Source organism: Vitis vinifera, chromosome 11, assembly GCF_030704535.1.
Source record: "Vitis vinifera cultivar Pinot Noir 40024 chromosome 11, ASM3070453v1".
Classification (NCBI taxonomy): Eukaryota; Viridiplantae; Streptophyta; class Magnoliopsida; order Vitales; family Vitaceae; genus Vitis; species Vitis vinifera.
Window position 1 is genome coordinate 11,758,654 of NC_081815.1, and position 16,225 is coordinate 11,774,878.

Consider the following 16,225-nt stretch of genomic DNA (forward strand, 5'->3'; position numbering starts at 1 on the left):
AAACAAATCAATTGGAGAATTAAGAATGCTGATTATGATGTGAATTGAGTGATTTCAGATAAGCAATGCAAATAAAAGTTAGAAGCTAACAATATCTAGATGTTGATCTACTCTGGAGTCTCAATCCATAGGAAAGTCTTTGAATCCTAAAACTTGATCAAGAACATTGAGTGTAAAATGGATAATGTCTTGTGATATTCCATGCTGGAAAGAGAAGTTTTGAGCATTATATATATACACTTTTTTAAGTATAAAACTGTGAGGATTCATTGAATCTAAAACGGATATTATCTATATGAAAATGAGAAGGTTGGTATTGTAATCTCCTCACAAAACATACGGTCAAAAAATTTGCATACAATTGATAAATAAACTGTTACTAATGAGTTGAACTATAAACAAGTATTCATCAAACCAATATAAGAATCAATTATATCTCATTAAGGGAGATCTACAGTAAACTTCATCCATTCAATCATAAAATTTGGAGACTCCTTCATTCCTTTAGATCTTTATTCCATTTGGGTCTTACTTTGGGTTAGGAGAAAATGAGCCACTCATAATCCTGTGAATCTCTTCACAGACCATGTTTGGCATCTAAGAAAATGTAGGAAAAGGTAACAAAAACAGAGAGATTATTTTTCCATTGACTCTCAAAATTGAAAATAAAATCCAAAAGTTCTTAAGCCTTCCTCTAAACACCGATTTATAGACATATACTGAACACATGATAGCCTCTCACGGTGCCACTTCATCACTAAAAAGTCTAGAAAGTTCCAAAATTTTCAAATTTTACAGGTCAATTCATGACTAGTGCAGAAATCTTCTATTCTGCTCAATTGATCAATTCGCCTTAAGCCTCTGGGCGAAATTTTGATCGGCATATAGTGTTAGAACAATAACATTTCAAGTTCGTATTCATTCTACTTGGTTGGACAATTTGTGAGTGCTTTAGGAGGCATTAAGGGGTTTACTAATCACAAAGTACATTAAAACCACCTTAGTACAACCCTTCTAAGAATCCTATCTCCCAACTATATCTCCCCTTCCACTTGAAAGTATTAAGTAGATACGCTAGGAAAGAACATAGGCAAGGTGGTTGTCCAGTGAGATATTACACATAATAGGGTCTTGTCTTGGGCGAGTCCTATTTTGTGGACTTACCACTCATTTTATTATTGGATTTATGCTTTTCATTTCAAATCATGGTTTAAAGGTTAAAAATCAGTGGGTTTTATTTTTACTATACTTCTTTTTGAGATCAAGAAGTTATTATATAATTCCCTAGATCATCTAGGTCATACAATTCATCTTAGTACCACTTTAGTCAATTAGGCCACACAATATATCTTAGTACCTACTTGGTCAAGAGAGCACCCATTTTCCTTTTGGTCTTTTGTTTTTTTTTTTCAACTTGGGACTCATTGTAGCTAATGCTAGAGAAAACTTTCTATATGATACATGTAATGACCCAAATATAAGCAATTCTTTGTCAATAAGTTTAGTGAAAGTTCACATGTGTTTGATTCCAAATTCATATTTTAATGATTAATTATGTAGAACTAAAGCTAGTACAAGTAATTAATTGGAAACAAGGTAATCATATATCTTTCTTACCATAATAAATTGATATGGGGTTGGTTGGACATGAGTTGACAACGCTAGTAAAAAATGTAATTGTCTTTAGTTATCGACAGAAATGATCAAACACTTTTAGAAAACAATCAATCATCATTTAAGGTGAAAATTGAGCACAGGATGAAAGATGATCCATTATCATCAAGTTTAAGTAGGTGTAAGGTTCCTGGAAGACAAAAATGTAGGACATTTAAAAGTGTTACTAATAGTGAAAGATGGTCAATTGTCTTTAAAGAACTATTTGTTAGAATTAAGCCCTTAAAAATAAGAGATGCATAATAGAATAAGATTTCATTAATATATTTATATATTACGATTTTTGTTTCTCTTTTCAATCCATGATTGATTATTTATTATTTGAGTGTTTGTATCACTTACATTGTACATAATTTAGGTGAATTATGAGCTGCACAGAAGATTTAAGTTGTAGTTTTCTTGCAAGATGATAAGTTATTCACAGTGGATTCATAGAATTCAGCAATTCATTTGAGAAATATACATTAAAATGAATGAAATGAGCATTATAATTTACATAGACTTATGGTGATCTCAAATAAACTCAACTATTCTTTTTCTTGCTAAATCAATTAGTGAACCATAAGTCAGTTTGAGGAGGAAAGTCTCCAATCTTAAGATCATGTTGCCATCACACAAATTAATATATTAAGATATATATATTTATGAAAACAAGTGGATTAAAAATGTTAGGAACTCTCGCATTATCATAATACTTATTCGAGCAAAAACCTTTATTTCATTAACATGACCATTTTTTTTTCTCTTATTCTTTATGCTTCTCTTACTCATTTTCTACATTAATAAAACTACATATACTACAAGAAAAAAGGTCTTCATTGACAGTTTTTCATCGTCAAGATAGGTATATTTGTTAAGGTAGATCGGTATTCACATATGTCATCTATGCTAGTGTCAAGAAATGATAAAAACTAACTTGATATATGCATATGTTAAGGTAAACCTCATTTCTATCAATGTAGGAATCTTATTAATATCACATATGTTAATGTTTCTTCCACTTCAGTCAAGGTTAGGTTAAACATATGTAAAGGTTGACTCACAATTTTGTCAAGATTATATTCAATATATGTTAAGCTTAAGTATGATATATGTCAATGTTGTTTTATATGCTTTTAAATTAATTTACACATATGTCAAGGATGTTTTTTTTTTTCAAAATTGAAATTTTAATATGTTAAGGTTCCTTTATTCTTATGTCAAGGAATACAATTTCTTTTATGTCAAGATTTCTTTATTCATAAATCAAGGAAATTGTTTTATTTCATATCAAGGTTGCATATGGAACATGTCAACTTAACTTGTTGCCCAAATGATCTGCATCAAAATTGAACATGTTGTGTATATATATATAGATAAAGTACATGAATGTATAAAATATATCAAAAAAAAAAAAAAGAACATGTAGGCAAATATATTGACAAAAAAAAAAAAAAAAAGCTTAATATCCATGCTTAATCTTGTATTACCATCACATACATCCAAAAAAAAGGCAAATATGTACCCAAAAATCCAATAGTTATACATGATAAATAGAATGTATGCATGATCTTGTGCCTTTAAAAGTACTGTAACAGTTGCAAATGCCACCTAACCTTCTGCAAGTAGGAAAAAAACATCAGTATATGTTTATATTTGAAAGATTAATAAAATGATATAAACATGTATCCAAATGTATTCCCAAACAACCTAACAACTATATATAATCTTGTTATCTTGTCAAATATATCTAAAAGAAGGATAGATATTTATCCAAAATAATCAAATATCAAGTAGTTGTACATGAAAACAAAAACTTATGCGTGATCTTCTTTTCTAAAAACTGCAGATACTGCAAATGTTACCTAACCTCTGGCAAGAAAGAAAAAAGTAACATTATTTTATGTTTATTTTTAAAATTTTATTAAAAATTCAATGGAAAAGAATCCATGTCCAATGCATATTAAACATGTCACCTAATATCTTGCAAGTATGAAAAAAAATAACATTATTTTATGTTTGTGTTTGAAAGTTCATTAAAAAGATATAAATATGCATCCTAAATATATCGAAATGTATCCACAAACAACCTAGCAAGTATACGTGATCTTGTACTATTATCAAATATATATATATATATATATATATATATATATATATATATAAGATATTTACTAAAAAAAAACCAAAAATTAAATACTTATGCATGATAACAAGAACTTATACATGATCTTGTACTCTAAAAATTGCAAGTGCTACAAATGTCACCCAACCTCTTGCAAGTAAAAAAAAAAAAAACATTACTTTATGTTTATGTTTCAAAATTAAAAAAAAAAAAGATATAAACATGTACCCATATATATCCAAATGTATTCACAAACAACCAAGCAACTATACATGATCTTGTACTCTTATCAAATATATATATATAATGACAGATATTTACCAAAAAATCCAATAGTTGTACATGATGACAAAAACTTATGCATGATTTTGTACTCTAAAATTTGTAAATGTTGCAAATATCACCCAACCTCTTGCAAATAAGAAAAAAACAACATTAGTTTATGTTTATATTTAAAAGTACTAATTAAAAAGATATAAACATGTACCCAAATACATAAAAAAATAAAAAAATAAAAAATCTAGCAATTAACTTTTAGGGAAAAAATATAGATAAGTACCTAAAAATATCCAATAAAAGAAAAAACTAATTGCAACTTTACATACATGATAGCAAAAACCTATGCTGATGTTGTATTCTCAAAATTGCAACTACTGCAAATGTTATTCAACCTTTTTCAAGTAGATAAAAAAAACTACATTACTTTAAGTCTATATTTGAAATTTTACTAAAATGATATTAACATATACCAAAATTTATGCAAAAAGAATCCAATAGACATACATAACAATAATAATAAAAAACATGAATTTGTATTTTCATCAAATGTATCTTTTAAAAGATGTAGGGATGTATCTAAAAGTATCCAAAACTTCAACATCTATGCATGACAATATGATCTTGTAATCTCAAAATTGCAACAATAGCAAATGTCACCATATACCTTGTAAAGAGGAAAGATGCAACATTAATTGAAATTTATGTTTGAAATTTTATTTTAAAAAATTATAAAATTCACATACCCACTATACTTGGTCTAAGATAAGAGTGCTAAAAAATGAGACCCATTCAGATCTCACTTCCTCTAACTCAGCTAATAGGTTTTTTCCTTTCAAACTAAAATATATGATAAGAGAAAATATGTTAATGTGAAACATTAAATACATGTATAAGTTCTTATGTACTTATGAAAATACATAGGTAAATAAACCTGAGATGTTAGGAGACTTCTATTTGCAATTATGTCTCGCATGACAGAATATCCGCACATGACACCATCCAACTGTTTGGGCCCTTATGAGCAAAATTATATCAACAAAATTTCACAATCAAATATGACATCATATAAATTTGGTCAATTTTTTCATCCTTCACATTTTAAATTTATAAAAACAATGGATGACATAATGTTAGTTTCAAGTAAAATTTGCACCTAAATTAAATCAATACATATCTAACATAATACCCTAAGCTCCTATGTTTAAAACTTGGAGGGTTAAATTGGGTAAAATATAAGAATGTCAAATAACACGTATATGTGAAATATGGATAAAAAAAAGGAATAGATAAAGGTAATGCTTAATTATATTTATTAAGAATAGTGATTAACGTAAGAAAAAAAGAATAGTTAACTTTTGTCTGTGTGAGAATATTCCTTAGAAAAGATCATGACTTTTAAGACTTCATTAAGGTAAATCAATCAAGCTTCAAGAGCAATTATCGATAATATATTTGGAAATATGTAGTATTAATCTCCTTTTACATCTCATAGATTGACATTATAGAAGAGAAATGCAATTAGTAATTATAAGGAATAAATGTTTTACATATGAACAATTTGATTGAAGATGGATAAAAGAGTAAAGAGTTTAGATTAAAGAGAGAAAGAAAAAAAGAAAGAGAGAGAGATTGAGAGAGGTTGTGTCTTACAAGAAACATCTAAACTAAATATAGGATGTATATAAGACATACTAAGGCTAAAAAAAAGATATAAAGAACAACTCACACCTAAGTAACATGATCAAAGCTATCTAAAGGATCCCCATTGCTTCCTTACCCACACACATCTAAATGGTTCTAAAGGGTTGTAAATGCTATGGATATAGTGATCAAAATTTAATAATTGTTCTTCCTATGACCAACATTTCAAATTGACTAATTATGTATATATTAATTTTTTTTCTGCTTAAATTTTCTAAGGTTTGATCTTCCACATCAGAATGCAATTGAAAAAAAGTCTTGTACTAATGCATTTTTAACAAAAATTTTCCTATTTTTCTTCTAGTTTCTATTACTATTCCTTGAAATATTAATTTTAGAAGGTGAAAATGGATCATAAATCTTTCAATCACATGAAAAAATGGGTCTGTTCCTTTTTAGTACTACTTCATTACTAGTGGAATAATGAACATATAAGTACATTGTATTCATAGCAATTTAGATTATATTTTTATAAGGTGGTGAAACAAACATATATAGTATCCTTCTCAACTCAAGTTAAGAATATGAAATAATAACAAAAACAATTATAAGCTAAGAAAATTCATATATATATATATATATATATATATAGGTATATATTCATGTGAGAGAAAGCCATATAGAATCTTTACATTTCAAAAATCAAGTAAACTTTAATTCAAGAAAACAACTTAAATGTAGGTAAGTCTTCAAAAAGTTAGAAAATGAACAAAAAGTTTAGGAGAAGAAAAAAATGTAACCTCAATAACTATCCACTTTAGCTCTTTTTCAGATTCTTTCTTCTTTTGAAATACAAAAATTCGAAACCCCCTACAAAAAATAAGAGTACATTAGTGTTCATTGTGAGACATGAAAACTAAAATTATGGCAGACTTACATGTTCACAATATCTTTTATATCTTGGTATGACTATTGTAATAGCGAGTCTAAATAGTAGATTGTTTGTGATTTGAGGTCAATTACAACCAAAACCCAATGAAACCTACAATATATTAACATACAATTTAGATAAATAGCATTTATAAGGCTAAGAAATTAAAAACAATTATGATTAACAACTTACTTTGAGTTATATGGAAGAAAAATTAGGTCTGCCAATTTGAAGTCAATTAGGTGATTAGCAATGAACCTTGCTCTTTTTTCAATATGTGGGACTATGATCCATCCTTGGACGTCATTCCTGGATGAACAAATATAATTTTCTCATGTAGTGTATCATCCAGATGTTTATGCAACCACCTAATGAAATGTCACCCAATTTAGAATTACTTAAAAAAAAAAAAAACAACTTCTACTTATTTATATCCTGAATGTAACATAAATCTTTACAACAAAATATCACCAAATTTAGAAACATATACAATTCATAGTCAACTCTTTTGCAGAAATTACATCATTCATTTTAGTTGTCAAGAGAAAGGTTTGAAATTTCATCCCAAAAACATTGATTGGAAAGTCAACTATGGGTGCTGGTTTACCCTCCAATATTGCTGAAACTGTTTTAGAAAACAGTTGTATATATCTAGATTTTCATATTTGATTTTCTTTAGGGATGCTTGTATCTTCTTCATTTTATTCTTTCTCTTTTCAACATTCTAAACACATATAAATAGACACATGGCATTAAAAAAATAAAATAAAATAAACCAAGAGTATAGGAAAATATAACTCAACTTCGAAAGTTTGGGTATAACGTTATTCACCTCATCATTTTCATCATCTATCACAAATGCAACAGGCCACAAAACCTCATATCCAACACCCTCCCTTATTGTACTAATGTTTTTTAAAAAGTGGGAATGGAAGAAGTGCATTAGGTTGAAGAGGGTAAAGGATGACCACTAATATATCAGTACCATCAATGGAAATCTTTGAATCTCATAAATAAGTTCCATATGCAACAATGTTCTCTTCAGTTTCAAGAGCTAATTTGCATTTGTAAACCTGTAAAAACATATTTTGTAATCCTTAGCATTTCATTTTAGTTATTTTATATATTGTTTTTATAAATTTAACTTAGGAAAATCCATATATACCTAAGTTAGTGGAGAAGTTTTTCAAGTCCCTTGTGTTGATAGGTTCTCCACATGAGCACTATAATAAGTCTTCCCTCGTATTTCTTCATGTTGCAACAATTGTTTCCTTATCTTTGTGCTGTTCACTTCAGAGTGGGTGTGAGGGTTTTTTTTTTTTTTTTTCCAACTTTCAAAGCAATAATCTCCTTTTCCAAGCTCTTTACTTTTTCCCTTAACATCCTTTGACATTCCTCTTTTTCAAGACTTTTTGTGGGTTTTAGTGTGTTGAAGAATTGTTTGGGCTTTTTTTCCCCACCTTTTCCTCTAACCCATCCAAGATGCTTCGATGTACCCAATGCTAAAGTGAGGATATCCTTTTGGCCAACACATGTAATATTCCCTTCCTCAATAGCCTTTGCCAACTCATCCTCCAAAAAATATAAGATGCTTCAAGAGACATATTAAATAAAAAACAAATGAAATTGACTAAAACTAAGTATAGGTTTGACAACTTACAATCTTTTCCGCTATAGGCCTCGTAACATCATCATATTCACCTTTTTTCACTCTTGCTAGCTTCCACAAGACCCATCTATCAATAGGTTTCCTTGAACCTGTCTTTTGCATCTATCGAAAAACAAAAAAGTGAAGTAATTAAACTTTACAAAAGTAAATGTCCAACAAAATAAAATACACTAATTCAACTTACCAATTCTTCCTAAAGCCCTGCATATCCTTTCCTACTCACTTGACGAATATAGACGTATTTTGCCCTCATTTATTTATTTATTTGATGTAATTTGAAACTCTGTTGGCAACCTATTAGCCACTAACTTTCTCTAGTCTTCAATTGGAATGTAATTGTATTCAATTGGTGGCTGCAAAAGGAAATCAAGCTTATCCTTAAAAGGTAGGATATACTTTTTCGTCAATGTGTGCCTGAATGACCTAAAGCTAGTCCCAATGGATGATATGATGTTGTATTTTCTATTCTCATCAACCAAGAATGCACCTTAAAATATAAGATCTTGATTATTTAATAAGCATGCAAGATCTACACAACATATAGGAAAATGATTTCAGTAGATTACTATATACCTTATAAGAAGATCTTGATTATTTAATAATCATGTAAGGTGTACACAAAATATAGGAAAATAATTTCAATAGATTACTGTATACCTTAACACAATCCCATAATTTCTCCTTCAATTCCATAGGCACTACTCTCTAATCAGTATGATATACTGCCACCATGGGTCGTGCTAGCACGCCCAAGTATGATACAAGTTGTACATATCCCTCACCCACTCCCTCACCATCATCATTATATTGAATATTAATTTTCACTCCTTCACTTCTCTTTTTAGCAACATTTCTCTTTTTAGCAATTTCAAGTTTTAAAGTTGGGTCTCTTAACCTTTTTGGTGAAGTAATCTTATGTTTTCCTTCCTTTTCATCCATCTACATGACAATCAAAATAATATGATCAATCTCATAATATATATATATATATATATATATATCTTATATTCAAAAGTAAAGCATGATATTTTAATAGTTACCTGTTCTTTATCTCTTCTTGGTGGAGACATCCGTAAAGATGTATCATTTTTCTCCCAAGTTCCCAAATAATTAAGAATTATGCAATAATAAACAACACTTGATAATGTATCTCAACTAAATATAAAGAAATTAGTTACAAAATGATTTCATAAGTAGGAATAAATCATTGGTGTACAAACTTTGCAATACATGAAAATTAATCTTAAATCTCGATTATGAAATATGCATAAAATTAAGAGGATAATCTATTGCTAAACCTCAACAACATGTCATCGAGTTGAAAGAAAATTGCCATGACTTATCTTATAAACACACACACACACACACACATTATACCATTATAGCTTAGTTAAATTACATCTATTTTAGTCACTACTGTTATAAGGTCCTAGTTGGAATGCACGCTTCTAATTAGGATGCAATACTCATAAAATGAAGTTTAAGAGTGTGGGTTGAGGATGCATTGAAAGGTGTTTGATTTTCCTACTATTAAGCATATAAGCATTGATAATATGTAATGAGATGTGGTTGCCTTAACTTTAATGATTCTAGGATATATGGCTTCACTTACGCAATATTGAGGATAGAGTAATGTCACTAATAGTTAATAATAATAAACCAAAGATTACATTCATTAAAGCTAAACAAATTGAAGAAGATGTTCTTTAATTTGACATAAAGTAAAAAAATCCACCAGATTCACACTAATGAAACTTTATTCGAATTTTTTAAAACTAATGTTATTCAATTACACAGAATTTGCAACTTGATCAATTATCTCTCAAAAGCTTTGTTATATATCTATCATAGACAAGTGATCTAAAACAAAGGAAGGACCAAGAAAATAAAAATTATGGTATTCATAAACCGTTTCAGTTGGAAATAAGAATATTCAACTATCAATTAAAATGTATTTTTCCATCGTTAGATGATTCCTTACGAGGATCAACTTCATATAGGGTATGTTGTTATTATGTTTACAATTAATTCATATATGTTATTTATTAATGTTTCAAACTGGTTCATTATGGGTTGGTGGATTCAATCCATCTTCCCATAAAACCTTTTGCTTTGTTTTGCATAGTACATAATTTAACACTTTGATTTAAAGTTTTTAATTCAAGTCCATGGAAACCTTCAATGAGATTACCCCTTAAATTATTGAAAATTTGAATCAATATGAAATAGGTGAGTAATGGCTTTATCTTGTCTAATTTGAAATTAGATTTACAATATCAACATATAAACAACATTTATTTAACTACATATCAATTAAGCTCAAATAAAAGTTCAAACTATTCAATATAAATAAATATGACACTAACTGCATTTATTTATAATAGTTTAGTAAGTATATAATGTAAAAATATATTTAACAGGAATAAAATAAAAACATAACATTGTTGAGCATCACATTGTATATTAAAAATAACCCAAAAATCACATAATACACTTAGTAGTCACAAAACACAAAAAAAAATGAAAAAAAATAATAATTAAGCTTGATGTTCAATTCAAATCGCCTCACAATTAGTACGCATACAAATTTCATCATAATCTTCAACTTCATCAAAAGACTTAAAATTAGGCATCCCATTCGCAAATGGGTGATGCTCCATACAATTGTCGGTTATGTTGTCATCACTTTCTATGCTGAACAACTCCATTTTTGGCCTTGATAATACAATAGACCATCTTGGATCAACTTGATTTTCTACATAAAATACTTGTTGGGCTTGCGTTGCCAAAATGAAAGGATACGATTTATGTCCTATCTTGCTCAAATAAACTAATGTAAACCCAAGCTCATCAACTTTGACACCATTCTTGCTATCAACCCAATTACTCTTAAAAACACAAATGTTAAACATGTTATAATCAAGGTCCCATATCTCCGTGACAATCCCATAAAAACACATGTCACCAAGCACATGATTCTTATCTTTGGTACTTGCAATTCGCATGGTCGATGCCATAATACTGATGTCACTATTTTGGTTGACTCGTGCCTCATCACGGTCCTTGATATGGTAACGACAACCATTAATGATATATCCAGGGTAAGTAAGAACCATTAATGCCACTATATTCAATAGGTTCTTTCTTACTTATGTCATCTGAAACCTAGAAGGTTCATTAATGATATGTAAGTCAATGTAATTTTAATTTTGTAAGCATTAAATTTTAAGGGGAGTATGAATATTAAGTTTCATACATTTTTTCTAAGCCAATAACTAAATGTGCGCACATGTTCATTCTCTAACCACTTCACTCTCTTTGATTGACGAGGATATTTTGTCTTCAAATATTTCATATGTTCACTATCAAGTGAAAATTTGCAAGTCATGGTTTGTATAAATATTAGCTAGAGTTTCAAACTCATATATTCACATATATGACACTTACTCAATAAAAGGTTGTACAATGGTTGTATTTTGTAAAACATAATGATGTGCTTGCTCCACCAATTTATAATCATGAATAGTTATTGCACAACCACCAAGTAATGGTTTCCCACATTTCCATTCATCTTTCATACTAGAAGGAATCCCAATTGCATCCATGCCCGATAAATACTCTGTACAAAACTCTAAGGCTTCTTTTGCGATATAGCACTCAGCAATGCACCCTTCTGGATGATTATAATTTCAAACATAACCCTTTAAGACTTTCATGTACCTTTCAAATGGGTACATCCATTTCATATACACTAGTCCACATAATCTAACCTCTCTTACCAAATGCACTATTAAATGAAGCATGATGTCAAAGATGGAAGGTGGAAAATACTTCTTTAGCAAGAACAAAGTCACCACTATGTCCTATTGTAGATCATTCAATCTTGAAACGTCCACCACCTTTGCACAAATTGCATTAAAGAAAAAACGCAATCTTGTAATGGCATATCTGACATGCTTTGGTAACACGGATCTTATTACTATTGGTAGTAGTTGTTGCTTAAGTGCATGATAATCATGGGACTTAAGACCACTAAGCTTTAGCTCTTCCATGGACACAAGGTTTCTAAAGTTTGAACAATAACCTTCAAGAACCTTCAAATTAGCTGAAGTCTGCAATACCATTTTCTTCTCCTTTCTACTTAGAGTAGAGCATGCAATACTATTTTTTTCTCCATAGTTAGTGTGAGAATTTTCCACATAAAAATCTCTATGTCCATTATTATATCCTTGATTATCTTGAGTATTTTTATTATTATTATTATTATTATTATTATTATTATTATTATTATTATGTTGATTGTTTGGGATATTCTGTTTATCCCTAATAATCTAAAGCCTAGAATGACTTTTTATAGTCATTCCTGCACCAACATCAAAATTTCAAATTTACCACTATGAAATCGATTTTTCTAGTGCAAACTAGCATAAGTGACAATTCCATGCACATTTTAAATTAGAATTTCACACCTAGTTGAAGTTGAAATCTAAATTTGATAATTTTGATTTAATTAGTTCCATTTTATTGATGTGACACATTAGGACTAGGTCACTTGTCATTTTAGGGTTATATAATATATATATATATATATATATATACTCTTGTTATTATTAGGGTTTTTGAGTACAAGTTCAACATACTACACTTCATTGCTTTTCATACATTCATTCATATTTGTATGTTGGACACTTTTGTTTTTCTTTTCAATAAACATACTAGTTCCCCATTTCTTATGGATTAGGAATGTGCAATCTTTACCATGAGAGGTTGAAGGATTTAGTTCTAGACATGTAACATGAGAGTGTAGGATGCAAACATGTTTTTAATAAAGTTTGATTGGTGCGATTATGTTTTTATGTTTGACTTGTTAAAATTAAATCTTATGTGTAGTTTGAAATTAGACAAGATAAAAATATATACCAAAGTACTAGTGATGCTTGTAAACAACTTGATCATTAGTTAACTTGGTTCAATCTATTGGGATCAAATCAAAAATCAAATTAACAAGATGCATAAGTGATATTAATGCATGAACATAAAACTACATTAACCAATTTATTTCATGAAGTTTAGGGATCTATTTGTTTAAGTTTAAATCTAAGTCATGGGGGCAAATTGGTTTCAAGATTCAATTTGGTCTCAAATCAACTTTGTTCCTAAATCCTAGATCAAGAATTTTCTCTCTTATTATTCTAAGTCTAAAACTAGATTGTGAAAACTTCAAAATCGTTAGTTATATTTAATTACTTTATTTGGTTGATAAAAATTCTATTTTTGTAAAGTTATCTTTTTAGAGTCTTAGATATAATTAAAAGACTTAAAGCCCATTTAGCAGTGTTTTTTAAAAGTGCTTCTAGTCCTAAAATATTTTGAAGAACACTTAGTGTTTTTTAGAGAAGCACTTGGAAGGTGTTTCTTTTAAATATATATATATATATATATATATATATATATATATATATATATATATATATATATATATATATATATATTTCAAATTTTTTCATATATTCCTGAAGTACCCTTTCCCACTATTCTCCATTTCCCTTTCACTCTCCGCTTCCTTCTCACTCTCATCTTCCTCTTTCACTTCCCTTTTGTAAAAATAAAATTTTGAGTTTTTTTAACAACATAAATATTTATATATTTTTTGTAATAAAAGTTTTTGGTTTATTATAATATTTTTTTAATAGATGTCCTTTTTAGTAATTTATTATTATTAAAAGCATTTTTGTATTTATGCAATATATTATCAAAAATACTATTAGAGTCACTTTTTTAGATTCTCATATAAGCGTTTTTCCTAGAAGTGCTGTAGAAAAAAAAACATTTCCATTAAAAGCAGTGCCAAATAGGCTCTTACCTTGTCAAAGTATAAATAGTCAAGTGCATCAATTTTAAAGGACAATATCCAAATATTACACATGGTAGTCATCCTCTCTTTGGTTTTCTTTGGCCAAGATTTCTATGATAATCAAGATTTTAATATTAAAACAGAGAGTTATAATCGAGAAAATGGCACCATAACCGAAGAACGACCTTGTTTAGTTGTTTTTAGTTGAGATAATTAATTATTTGTTGTTAGATTAGATATAGGTTTAGTAGGTTTGGTTACAATATTGTTTACATTTTGGTTGTTAATTAATATAATATGAGTTATTTGATGAATCATTCTATTGATCTTGTATGTGCATATTTCAACCAACATCAATCAATTTCCTCGAACAATTGAATTTTTTTTTGGCAAAAATGGTACGAGAGTGTTGGAGGAGATGTACAAAGTTGTTGGATGTTGATTTGTTGCATAATATAACATCTTAGCAAATTGTGGAATATTTTTATGAAGGTTTAACTCTTAAGTCACAACAATTTTTAGATAAAATGTCTGACAAATATCTTAGAGATCTTAAATGCATTGATAGGAGGAAATTTAATGCAGCTAGGAATTGACAATATTGACCTCAATTAGGAGAATGGTCAAGACTCTCCTTATGCCATAGCATCTTCACTCCCATTTGTTGAAAGTATTCTAAAGATGAACAAAAATTAGCAGAACTTCTTAGGAAATCCTTGTTTAATTAGACAAAATTTAATATCAATTGAAATGAACTTATTGCCCAAATTTCATAAGCTTAAGATGAAATTAATACTAAGATAGTCATCCTTTCTTTTCAAGTTGAAAGCAATAAGGTGAGTATTGAATCAAATTTACCTTTGAATGAAATCTTGAAGAATTTGATGTTAGAGACCTTCCCACACATGGATTTAACCAAAAGGGTTTTGATGAAAATGTGCATAAGTTTATTGATAATGAACTCATAATCATCAAATTTACTTTGAACTCCATATAAGTATTATGCTGAAGGTAAAGTTGACACAACGAAAATTTCAATGCATAATTAACTAGAGGAATAGTTTATCATGGTTTGATGGGTTCTACTCTTGATAAATCTTAGATATAAGTTTTTTTTTTTTTTCTTTTTTCTGAATTCTTATATAGTTTAGGAACTTTCTAGACAAAGTATACTTTATGCAATGTTGGTGCATCACTCTTTATTTTTAAGTTTGTTCAAAGGGATTACAAGTTGGGTCATTCTATTTGTAATAATCTTTGAAAGAACTAGTATTGGATATGTTGTTACCTCAACCAATATTGAGGTGAGGTAGGCTTTGAAGCTTACCTCATCCATTTAAACATAGCATGCTAGTTTTTTTCCTTCTTTATTTCTTTGGTTTTTAGTCTTAGTTGCGAGTTTTTGTCATGAGTGAATTTTATGTTTCTCCATCTCATTCCTAAATGTAATCTTTATTGTTCATGCTTATATTTGAGATTTGTCGTTGGTTTAGGCTGAGGGGAGAGAAACTTGAAATTATGAAACCACATTTCATATTAGTTCATTGACAAATATTTGACCTATTAGCTTTATGGGGGCGGGGGATATCCAAATGAGTTGAAACTAGTTTTGGAAAATAGCTTTTTGAGAACTTATTCTAAAAATATATTTGAATTAATTTATGTTATTTTTGCTTTTTTTTTTAGGACTTATTTTTAAAAATAATTATACAAATGTGAAGATGATTGAAATTAAAGTATTAAAATAAAAGTTATTTTTAAAAAATATTGGAAAACACCAAAAAAAAAAAAAAAGGTGACTTTAATTCTAGAAAATAACAGATAACTTTTTTGAAAACTATTATAAAAAACTGCTTTTTGAGAACTATTTTTAAAAAATATTCTTTAAACACACCCTTGTACTCTTCAATTCATTGCTTATACTCAATCCTTCATAAGGAGGAATTAGAAAGAAATGCTCATCTAGTCTCATTCCGACCAGTTAAAGGTTAAAGGATGTAGCTAGCGTTCATGAGAGATATACAGGAAACGATAGGTGGTTCTACGTGGAGGTAGAACCACACATCACGCTTG